Below are 12,425 nucleotides of genomic sequence, written 5' to 3'. Positions count from 1 at the left end.
CCTAGAAGCAGATGTCAGGTGCTGACCAAGAGGACTCTGGTGGTTGTTGGTAGAGTGGGGGCATATGGGTCCCTTGGTGGACCATTCCTCTCATTCTCAAGTTGATGCCTGAGCCTCCCTGTCATCTGAAGGAATGAGTGCTGGGTTCCCTGCTTGGAAGTGGGAAGCTCAAAAAGAGCTCCTGGACCTAGTCTGCCTTGTTCCAAGGAGCTCTGGGAAAACTGCCCAGTCCAGATGACCAAGCCAGCCAAGATTTTCTTCTCTCCTGATGGCCTGGGATTATCTCCTGTGCTGATCATGACCAGCCCATGGAGTTCTTGCACCAATAAGGGCCAGTGGGGAGAACGAAGCTCTAAGAGAGGAGTATAGAATGCCCTCAACAAACCTACCTCAGAAGAGGGGGATTCCCAAACCAGCAGTTACGTGAAGGCCCAAATGCAAAGGGGATCAATTCTCTCCTTAAGAATGGACCAAGTGGCTGAGGACCCGAGGAGCCGAGTTCAGAGGTAATGGAAGGTAGCTAGAGTCCATGGTGGTGATCCTGCCCCTCCCACCGCAGTCCGTGGGTCTGTCTGTGGCAGGGGGAAGGGATGGGGTCCTGAGTCCCAGGGACTGAACTATAAACTGAACATGGGTAACACTTTCCATTTAACAATATGCTGGCTACGCCCAGGCTAGTCCACAAAGGTCTATTTAACACGTGATGTAGGAAACGAAGATTTATGCCTACAAGAAATTTGTTCTGAGTTTTAAAAAAACCTACCAATGAACCTGGGCACACGCCTTCTGTGTAAAGCTGGAGACGGCCTGTCCTGTGCTTGGGTAAACGCAGAGTGGTTTGGAACATATGGTAAGTGCCTGATGACCACTTTGTGCTTGATAGATTGCGATAGATTGGTTGTTCTATAAAAGTTTATGCATGTTCTTTAAATTGGTTTTCTTTTTTCATAACTCAGTTAACTTCAGTATACAACACTTGGAATCCTAATACAGAGGCATCTTTAAAGGTGCATGATCCATATGTCAATATGTCTCGTCTTCCCTTTCTTAGACTACATTTGCTGCTGTATATACATATATATGTGTATATTATTATATATTATTATATATAACATATATATTATATATTATTATATATTATATATGTACACATACATTACAAAGCAAAAATTTGTTTCTTTTGAGAGTTAACTAAAGACTTGACTTTTACCAATCATTTAATAAAATGCAGATTTTCCATAAAGGTAAATTCTCCATTTCAAAATGTCGGTGACAAGGGAAGCATGTAATAAAGAATTTCAACAGTTTAAATTTAAGGTCCTGGGAAAAGTCCAAATGGAGAATATTTTCTGATTATGGGAAAATAGCATTTTTATTTGATTGTCTTTTACAGAGTCGGAAAGACCCAGAGCGCAGGCAGGGGAGCTGAGAGGGGACAGGCCCTTCCCGCATTTTTCCAGTGAAGGGGTCAGGATGCTCCACCCAGGCTGCAGGGCACCACGTGACGGCCCGGCTCACTGTGTGGAGGGGGCTCAGCTTTGACGAGTCACACAGGCAGTTATTCAGGTCCGGTTCTTGAATTTCAGCATATTTTGTTTCTGAAAAGACAAAAACCAATTATTGATAGCTATGCTGACCTCAGATACGCAGTCTATCTCAGTGAAATGATCTTTTCCAACCAAATAAATGCCAGTTGAAGGTGACCCTGAACTTGTTGACAGAAGTTTAGTGAAAGCAAAACAAGAAATAGATATTTTCCCTGAATCTTACATTTTCAGTCATCGACATGGCTTTGATCCCCTTCAAAATTGATCCTCTTCATCCTTTTTGCCAGCTCTGCTCTCTCTTACCAAGGCATCCTCTGTAAGAGCACTCCAACCCCCACTGGGTATCACTGTTAGAGCGTGTTATCATACTATTAGAGGGTGCGACTGGAGGGGAGCAGACAGACGTGAGAGATGTTTAGGTGGTTGAAGCTGTAGAACTTGGGGACAGGCTGAATATGGTGACTAAAGAAAACATGACTTAAGTCACAGGAGGTGACAGTGCCACTCACAGCAGAAGAGGAAATACCAAAAAAGAGCACATTTGGGGTGGAGAACAGTTGGAGGTGATGAGTTGTGTTCTGGATGTTTTGAGTATGCGGCGCTTGTGGGGCATGCAAAGAGAGATGCTAGGAGTACAGGTGAGCATAAAGTTCTAGGCTAGATTTATTCAGTCTTTCAACAAATAGTTATTGAAGGCCTGCTCTGTGGAAGGCCCTGGACTAGATTAATGGGGATATATGGGAGAACTCGATAGTTATGGAAACTTTTTGGACTCAAGGAGCTCATGCTAAAGCCTGAGTCTTGAGTGTATAAGTGATCTTTGAGGCAAAATGGGTGAATGAGGGTACTCAGGGATTGTATATAGAGTAAGAATAAAAGAGGACTTAACTTCTGTATCTCGGGTTCCTCATCTGTAAATACCCCATAAGTTGTTATGAAAGTTAAGCATTTAGAGCAATGCCTGTACATAACGAGCCAACTGGACATCTTAGCTATGATGAGTGTGGGGATGCTGATGATGCTGATAAGGAAGACATTGCAAAGAGCAAAGAGACAGGAACAGGAAGTGACAGAAGTTGGGGTTAATGCATAACCTGGAGTTAAGATTGTGCTTATCATAAAGATAATGATTCTAGACATAGGGAATGAAATCAGAAAGGATACATAATTGAAGTTCTAGTACTTCTTATCGTAACACTTGACACTATATAGGCAAGTGTTGAGCATTGCAAACTTATTTGGCTTTCAAGTATCCCAGTGCCTATTAATTTTAAAGGAAAGCCACTGAGCTAGGTGCCAGGGATGCAAATACAAATGTGACATTGGGTTTTTCCTCGATGAAGTGTATGTTTTCATGATCACCACTAGTATCAACTTCCTGACTCCACTGAGTTCTTATTCTTTGCACTGGTAGCTCTTTCTTCATTGACAGATGGGCATTAGCCTAAATATGGAACTCAGTCATTTTCCTTGACTCACGTGCACACACTCACGCACAATATGAAGTCAAGGCCTTTGCATGAGGGCTTACCTGAAAGCTTAGAGAGTGATGGAATCTAATTCAGCTGTCTTTTCTCTTGCCAATCAGAACACCCTCAAGTGTCCACCATTTTTCTTATGGAAAGCAATACCCCTCGCTAGCCCCTCTACCTCAGAACTGCTTCTAGGGCTCTATTCACACATCCAAGGACTTAGCTGATGCTCCAAGATTTCACTTTAAAATGTCTGATTAAGTTCTTAGACAGGAACCATTTTCTTCCCTAGTCTCTACCTGGGGAGAGAGATGGTTTTACTCAGATATAGACAGGCTGAGGATATGAATATAAAAATATTTATACATGAACTTAAATATACATACCTTTTTAGTAAAAAAAAAAGGCATTATACTCTATATATTTTTTCTTTCCTACTCTTTTTCAGTTATAAATATATTTTAAACATTTTTAGTGTCAATAAGTCTGATCAAGAACATGATTTTTAATGATTATGTACTATTCCATCTTATGGCCATAATGTAATTTTCTTATGTAGTTTTGACCTTTAGATTGTTTTCAATGTTTCGCTATCATAAATAACTCACTGGAGAACATCCTTGAGCCTGTATCTGACAACTGTAACAGTGCCTGGCACTTGGTAACTACTCACTGAAATATTTGTTGAGTGACTGAGTGAATACGTCAACTCAGTTTCCATTCCCAGCACTAGAGTTTCTTTTCATACTTCTTATTATTCAACTCCAAAGATTTTTTTTTTAAATAATAGCTACAGCTTTCACAGAATTGTGCAAAGCAAGATTGTGGTTCCAATATGCAGAGTTTCAGTTAATGTGATATTGTGCTAAGTGAGGACTGCCTGGATTACTTTGTTTCCTCAGTTCAAAAGTAATGCATGTTCACTGCAGAGAAATTGGAAACTGTATAGAAAGAAAAGGAAAAAAGGTGAAATCACCTGTAATTACAACAGCATTCAAAGTTAATCACTATGACATTTTGAGAGAGATATATCCTGTTAGTCTTTTTTGTGTGTAAACACTTTTTTTTTTTTTTTTACAAAAAAGAGGGGAATAATACTGTGCATGCTATTTTGTAATCTGTTGTTTTTCATTTAATAGATACATTGTGAAAATGTCCTCATGGAATTAAATGTTTTTCTTTTATGTGGTTTTATCAGGTTCTTATAGTTACATTTTTATGGACTGTAGTATTTTTAACTAATCCCCCATTGTTGGTAAAGTATGTTGTTTCTAATTCTCTCCGTTATAAACAATGCAAAAACTTCTAAAATCTTATTAATTTATACATTTTAGTAGTTTTCAAATATTATACTATAAAGATACATTAATTTACAAATTTTTAAAAAACCAGAGGTACACTACATACCATCGTTTAGTTCTGGAAAGTAGATTGGGGGAAAAAGTAGATGGGACTTTTTCATGCCTTACTTGATACATTTCTGTGTTGTTTGAAAATTTTACCAACAGCGTGTATTAATTTTATAATTAAACATAAACACTAAATGTGTTTTTAAAATTAAATTTACACCCAGTACCCAGACCTCGGTAGTGTCAGAAAGTAAGAAACTGCTCAAAAGGCAAAAAGATGGAGTGTGTCAAAAAGACACAGGCACCAACCTGCTCCCAGTGACCAAAGCTGGAACAATATGAGTGACAAAATAAATGGCTTTGGATTATAACCCAAAGTGTAAAATAAATATCCGCGAATCTTTACTAATATAAATACATGGTCTAAGAAATAAATAAATGGAGGAGAGGAGGAAAGAGACAACTTTACCTTGCAGAAGAATTGCAAATAATTTATAGAGATGCTCCCCCACGAAGGAGGTAGAGCTTGATCCCCCCCAAACACACACACACACTTTGAGCGTGATGAGCTGTGCTTAGTGACTTGATTCCAAAGAGTATAGGATGAAATGGGGAGAAAAGTAACTTTACAGTGGAGAAGCCCGGCAAGCACTACGCCGGCAAGGTGGCCAAGGTCAACGTCAACAGTGATGTCATGTTGATGGCAGGTCCCCTTGATATGATGTGATGAATATGGCACTTGACCTCTGTGGTCTTCCTGCACCCCCCCACCCCCAAAAAAAACCGTTATCCAGTCTAATCCAGCCTATCTCCTCAAAACTGTGAAGGTCATCAAAAACAAGGAAAATCCCGAAAACGGTCACAGCCCAGAGAAGACCAAGGAGATTTGATGACTAAATGCAATGGGGGATCTTAACTAGATCCTGACAGAACAAGGACATTAGTGGGAAAGCCAGTGAAATCTGAATAGAGTCTGGAGTTGAATTAACCGTGTTATACCAAAGTTGGTTTCTCAATTCTGATAAACCTGGCGGAGTTATGTAAGATGATAAGCCCAGGGGAAACCCGGGCCAGGCATACGGGAATGCTCTGTACTATCTTTGTAACTTTTCTGGAAATATAAAACTGTTGTAAAATAAAAGCTTTATTTAAAAAAATGAAAAATGCTTCCATCAATAAAAATATCTATTAGCAAGCATCTTTGTATATTAAAAACAAATCACTTTTAATCCTTTAAATTGTATTTAATTATGTTATTATAAACACTATGAATTAGACTCATTTCTTTAGGCCCATACAGTCCAAAGCTGCCCTTTTTAACATGGTTTCTTTATCCTTTGTTAAGAGGGCCACCTCAGGCACGCCTGCGAGGTCACAGCTTTGTCTTCAATCCCACCCTACAGCCAACTGGGGCTTCTGATGCAGTCCGGGGCCCCATCCTCTGTGCTGTGCCTTAGCTGCCTGGGGCTCCCAAACGCTAGAATTAAGCGTGGGTGGATTTTTGCTGGACAGCCAATGATACTCTGGATCTTTTCATTTCAATCTACTTTCTCTCAGTCAATCTGGTCTTGGTAAGGATAAGAGCTAGTCTTGTTAAGGATTTTAGACTGTATTCTAAGGGCAACTGGAAGCTTTTGAAGGTTTTAAGTAAGAGAGATGCATAATCAGCAGAGTATGAAATAGAAGGGAAGAGAGGGGAGAGTGATTTAGGAGTGACTATTATTGTAGTCCAGACAAGAGATATGGTAGCTCAGACTAGGGTGCTGGCACTATGGGTGGGAACTTCTGATACCAAGACAGTTAATAATAACACTGATAATAATCAACATCTATTCAATCCTGTAGTGTTTACATTGCAAATGCATTTATGTCCTTTGTCAATTAACATTTACAACTCTGGGTAGAATTCCCATTTTGCAAATGAGAAAAACCAGAGCCTAGGAAATTAAGTGAATTGCTCAAGGCTAAGTAGTGTAATTTTAACCCAAGTGTTTTGATTCTAAATCCCATATGCTTTCCAGTGCCTGACTGCAAGATTAAGGGGGGGATATATGTTAACAATTTGGTCTTTTACCCTTTGGGTTAATAGTTTTCAAAATTACTATATTTTCAAGATTAAAAATAGATTCCTGGACCTCACCCTCAGAGACTCTGACTCAGAAGTTCTGAGGGGAACCTGGAACTCTGTACCACCCTTGGGTGATACAAGGAAAGGGGCTGTGGACCACACTTTGAAAACCAGTACTGCTATGGGTCTTTGCTTGTTTTCCCAATTCCTGTGCACAGGCAATACTGAATCTGGGCAATTGTTTTCCAAGTACATGTTATGATGATTTAAAAATGGATAGAGAGTTTTAAAACTATCATTTGAGCCATCATCTTTTCCAATCTGGACAGCATTAGCAAACTTTGCTTTGTAACTATTTTTGCTGTTTAATAACCACCTTGTCCTTTTTGTTCCTGTCCTGTCTCTAGCCTCTTCTGTCATCACTGTCCGCATGTCCCAGGCCCCTCTTTCTGCGGTTTCTCGGGAGCAGGCCTCTAGACCACAGGGCAGGCTGTGGCCTCCAGGCCTCCCTGGCCTCGGTCCAGCAGCACCTGCCGCAGTCACTTCTTCAGAGCAGAAACCTCAGCCCGTGGGAGAGTCAGAGCATGAGTTTTTGTAGCCACAGGGAAGAGGGGATGGGAGAGGCTGGTTTTGGTATTTGCCCATCTTACAGGACTCCAGCCAAACTGCGAGCATGATTTCACTGTATTTGTCATTCTTCCTTTAAGAAAATAACTAAGTTGTCCCTAATCACTCCTTGTCTTATTTGGCCTGAATAATGGATTTTCTTTCTATTTTGTTTAGCTTTCTGTCACATCTAAAATCAGACGTACTTCTTTACGTAATTGCTTTTTGTTACTACTCTATTTGAAGGTCACTTAAGGCATGTGGCTCACTATGAATTTTATCTACTTTTCAATCACTACTTGAAAATAAATACCTGAGCACTTGCAACTCAAGTTACAAAAGAGAGGCCCGGCTCACAGGGTTTAGGTGCTTTGAAGAGCAATACTGCACCGACCCATTGATGTTGCATTCTCACACAGCCCGCCTGGGCCTGCACCAGACCATGGGCGCCTCACTCCCCACAGGGATCTTTTCCTGGAAGGCGGAATCGAGGGGAGAAGAAGGGACTCCAGAGAATACCAGTCTCTCTGCATGGTGATGGCTTCTCACAGCCTCTCCCAGAGTCATGGCCTCAATGGGAGATGTGGGGGACATATTTCCACTTCACCCAAAAAAGCCCTGGGCTGCCACATGTGGTATCTGTCAACCCTGGGGGGTATCCCTCTCTCCACCTCAGCTGCATGGTCTCTGGTAGGTGGAAGCTGTGAATATTTATCGAGTGCCTACTATGGACCAGGCACCACAGGACTGCTTCTCATACTTTGATAAGTTACAGACGTCATTCTCTTTCAAGCAGATGGGGCTACATGTGCTGGTTATGAGCTGTGGTTATCTTGGTAGTTCGTACTCTCTGGCACACTTCAGCTCCAGGGAGCACACACTCCACAACCTGGCCTCCCAAACATCACAGCTCCTTCTGGTCATGCCCATTGCTGGGAGCACCTGGAAATTCTACTCCAGCAGAGAACACAATTGGCTGTTTCAGCGCTGCAGATCCCCCACCCCCAACTTTGGATTTATTTAAGAACTGACGCCAAAGTGATATCTTCTTACAGCAAGCCCCTTAGGGTCAGAAAATATTTTGGCTCTTTCTCAGGCACTCCTCACCTTAAAGGGAGGGACTGGAGGGAACCCGGGCTTTCTCTCCAAGGGGGTGGTCATGGGGCATCTGTTCCCAGTCTCTCTACAGCAGGTGAAGGGAAGCAACAGATGGCCAGGTGACGCCAGGAAACCTTGTTTGCTCCAATGCAATCTAGTGAACTTGGACCGTTTTGACTCCCTCCTGATTCCGCTTGTGGGGTCGATGAACGGCCCCCTCCATAGTCACTGTCCTATAAACACCCCCGTGATGTTAGGGGCTTGGAAACACCCTCCACATGGGCTACCCTCTAGAATAGGTGAGACCTCCATCTGCTTTCATAATCTTTTTGTGGTGGGTCAGTGGGGAGAGCGGGGGATCCAGGATTGATCTGATCTGGCTTCTGAGAAGCATGTCCTGGAATCTACATCATGGCTACCCAGGGGTTTGGTGAACTTGGGTCTATAACCTTCCGGGGCGTTTAATCAGAGAGGTGGAGGCATAGCATTGTTCGGGTTTCTGGGTGGAGGAACATTCACAACAGGCAGGTGGCTTCATGAGGCTGGGGCTCATTTGGGCCCTCAGGGTGGAAGCAGGACCCCTCGGGGAGAGGGTACGATGACAAGTCCCAGCCCTCCAGAGAGAGTGAGAGAGTTCTGGCAAGGAGTGGGCAGATTGTCAGGCCCCAAGCCAGGCAGCTGTGGTTTGGGGCAGGGTTCCAGGACCAGCAGGGAAGTGGAGTGCCAAATGGGAGCTGAGCAGGCTCCCAGTCATATGCCAGACTTGGCCCACAGAGTGGGTTTACACAGAAACGCTCAGGCTGCAGGGCACCTGGGTGCCAAAGAGCTTTCCTCAGGCACCTGGATCCTGGGCTCAGGGCAGAAAGACTGACCAATTCCCCCTCTTCCGCTAGTGGTCAAGGGTCCCAGATTATGAAACAATAGGTTTGCGTAGGATCAGCTCTGCTGCCTAGCAGGACGACAAAATACGTTATCCTTGTTGTGCACTATTTTGGACATCCTGGAGTATTTTATAAGTGTGCAGATGTCCCGGGCACCTACCTCATCCTTCCCATCAGATTCTTTCCCCTGAAAGGCAGTCACTCCTACAAACTGAAACAGACGAGGGCTTCCAAAGTTTCCTGATAGGTTTTTTGTTTTTGAATCTCTGAAATAGACACACAAAGAGACTATAGATGATGGACAGATAGATATGTACATCCATATGTACACCGAGACACACTCGAGCATACAGATAGGCCTTATATACATTGTACATGGATTCCTAAAAAGCCATATCTAAATTAAAGTTTTGTAAAAAAATCGCTACTTGAAATTTATCAAGACAACATCTCCGGATGGATGTATATGCTCTCCTTAATTAAATAATGGGACATATGCAGACTAAATTCTTTTTTCCTTTTCTATTTTATTGCCAGGAAGCTCAGAGCTAAATTTCATACTTAATTTCATTACTTCCTTAGTGTAAATCTTCTAATGTAATTTTTTTCTTCTTTTAACTCATTTTTGTTACTTGACTCCTGCATATAGGTCCTTGATGTAATCATTTATAGTTATTTATCAAATGCAATTTTCAATGATTTTAGAAGTGACTAATGAATAAGTAAGAAATAAATGAGTTGAATTTTCTAGAATCTTAAAAATATATACCAGAGAAGTTTGCCAATTGATGGATTACTAAATTCTGGAAAAGCAAAATTCTATTATAATGAACAATATCCTATTATAGGACTCACCTGGATAGGACTCATTCTGTGCGGTTTTGAGCGTAGGATTCTTCCTCTGCAGTTAAGTTTGAAGGTGTGTGTATTACTCTGTTGGAAGAGATTCATCAGAAGTACCTGTGGCCGGAGGGAACCACTGGTCTCCAAATACAGGCGTGCTTTGCCAGCATCCCTCACTTTGCACCTAGTCTCTCAGCCATTTTTGCAAACACACCTAGGAATGTTGGCCACATCCTCCCTGGGCAATTTGGACAATACTTTTGTAGTCCTTTATCTGACACACTTGGTCAACACGGCGCCTTGACTCAAAGATATCAGGGGAGAGAAAGGCCTGCAGTGTCACTGAGTCCATTCCTCAGGGTGGGGCAGGAGTGAAAAGCAACCTGATCTGCCCCTTCCACCTCTGGGGAGAAGCTTGTGGTGAAATCTCTTCTTTATACCCAGAGCAAGCCATTGCCACCGGCCATCTCAGGAGTAATCAATTTAGTTTCTCATTCATTTCTCTCCCTTACTTATCTTCATACTCACTGTGTTCTTGGAGATAATTTGCTGAGGCAGAAATGCGTTTTTAGAAATCTTCCACAAACATTTCTTCGGGCCAGTAGCTGATGTGCTCCCAGCTTGGTTAACACTGGTCTCAGAGGGCGAGCTGAAGCTATGCTTTGCTCAGGAGGGGCTGGCTTCTGGGAGATTCTGCTGATCCTCTGTGCTATGGGATGAGTGTGGCAGACAGTATTAGCCCCCAGGAGACTGCAGAGACGGGCCACCCTCTCACCCAGTCCTCCAGGTGGAGGCGCATTTGTGTGGAGTGAAGGGCATTAAGAGCTCCAGTGCTCTTGGGGCAGAGAACAGATGGACAGAAGGCATCTCCCCACGAAGCATCTCCTCGAGCACCAAACGTTTGTTCTCAGGCCTCATTTCATGGGTTAGAAAGGGCAAGTCCTGGAGACAACCTGGCATTATCTTAAAATAAGCAAAGGACTGACATGGGGAAAGGAATTCAACTTATTTTGTATAACTTCTGAGGGGCAGAGCTAGGACCTGTCAACACAGGTTAGAAAGAAACAGAATTGGGTTCAAAATAAGGCAGGCTTTTCTATCCCTTTGAGTTGTTCTAAAGTGGATTGGGACCATTGATGGATGAATAGATAAAGAAAATGTGGTCTATACATACAATGGAATATTATTCAGCCTTAAAAAGGAAGGAAATTCTGACACATGCTACAAAGTGGATGGATCTTGAGGACACTATGCTAAGTGAAAAAATCCAGTCACAAATACTGTATGATTCCACTTATATGAGGTGTCTGGAGCAATCTAATTCATAGAGACAGAAACGACAATGGTGGTTGCCAGGGGCAAGGGGGTTTGGGGAACGGGCAGTTATTGTTTAATGGGTATAGAGTTTCTGTTTGGGATGACGCAAAGAGTCCTGTGGATGGATGGTGGGATGTTATACAACAGCGTGAACGTTCTTAATGCGCTGAACTGAACTGTATATTTAAAAATGATTAAAAGGGAAAATTTTATGTATATTTTATCACCAAGAAAAATTAAGTAAACAGCACTGGAGTTTAAATGGCCCCGTGACAGTGAAAGAAAAGTGGCTACTAGCCAGCTTGCCCCGTTGGCATGCACGTTCCTCTTTGTAGTTGCAGTGGATTTGGTTTTGGTGCATCACTGCCAGATACCACAATCTAATGGGGGAGGAAAAGACTCATTACTCAGAGGCTTAAAGACAATTGAAAATAGAGGCAGAAGGACAAGGTCCCATAGGAAAGGAGTCTTATTTGCCTTCCTCTAGCATGAGTGTGAGAGGCACGGGTCGGGACACTCAGTAGCTGTGGAAGGTAGTATAGCGTAGCGACAGGCATTGTGATGTTGAAGAAACATTCTTTCTAGACATTCTAGGTCCTAGTTATTCAACCTATTGGAGCCTCACTTTTCTGTATCTGTAAAATGGGAATAAGACCTTTGCAGAAATAGAGAAGCAGTCCATGAAAGCACCTACCACATGGTGTTTACCCACAAAAATGTTCACTATTAGTGGTCTCCCCATAATATTTATTTTTTAAGTTTTTCTTTTAAAACATATTTTACCACGATTTGTCTGTCAGTGATGTGGTTCCTGCCAAATTCATCTTAGCAAACAGGAAATGGAGTTGATACTGCAAAATACATTATCCTTGTTGTGCACTATTTTGGACATCCTGGAGTGTTTTATAAAAGGAAGGGTGATTTCTCCCTATTTTGGTTTCAGTGAGACACCCCCCTCCTCAGGCTCCATCAGTAGCATAGCTGAGTCTTGGCCTCTTGACTCAGTATACTCTTGGCACCACTGCATGGCCCACAAAGTGTCCTCCAGCTCTCACTTAATTGACTTAATTGGAGACTCTTCTGGAAGGAGTCCAAGAGGCACCTCATCAGCATTCCGCACCTCTGCCAAAGGACAACTGGGAGAGGGAGACCAAAGGCAAGCAGGGAAAGTGAAGGCAGCAGTGCTTTTTTCTGAGTAATCCATGAGCACTTTGATGCCGCGGGGTGCCCCCTCTCCTAGCCAC

General features: G+C 42.5%; 1 long non-coding RNA gene across 1 annotated transcript; it reads right to left on the bottom strand.

The window, feature by feature from the left end:
• Positions 1-1,365: 1,365 nt before the first annotated feature.
• On the bottom strand, positions 1,366-10,137 carry LOC124240603 (uncharacterized). The gene is made up of 3 exons (XR_006888952.1): positions 9,877-10,137; positions 9,182-9,287; positions 1,366-1,598 (listed from the first exon to the last, which is right to left on the bottom strand). It is a non-coding gene; the product is annotated as an uncharacterized LOC124240603 (long non-coding RNA).
• Between the last annotated feature and the right edge of the window lie 2,288 nt (positions 10,138-12,425).

This window comes from Equus quagga, chromosome 6 (genome assembly GCF_021613505.1).
Source record: "Equus quagga isolate Etosha38 chromosome 6, UCLA_HA_Equagga_1.0, whole genome shotgun sequence".
Lineage (NCBI taxonomy): Eukaryota > Metazoa > Chordata > Mammalia > Perissodactyla > Equidae > Equus > Equus quagga.
This window is presented reverse-complemented; position numbering and strand designations above follow the sequence as displayed.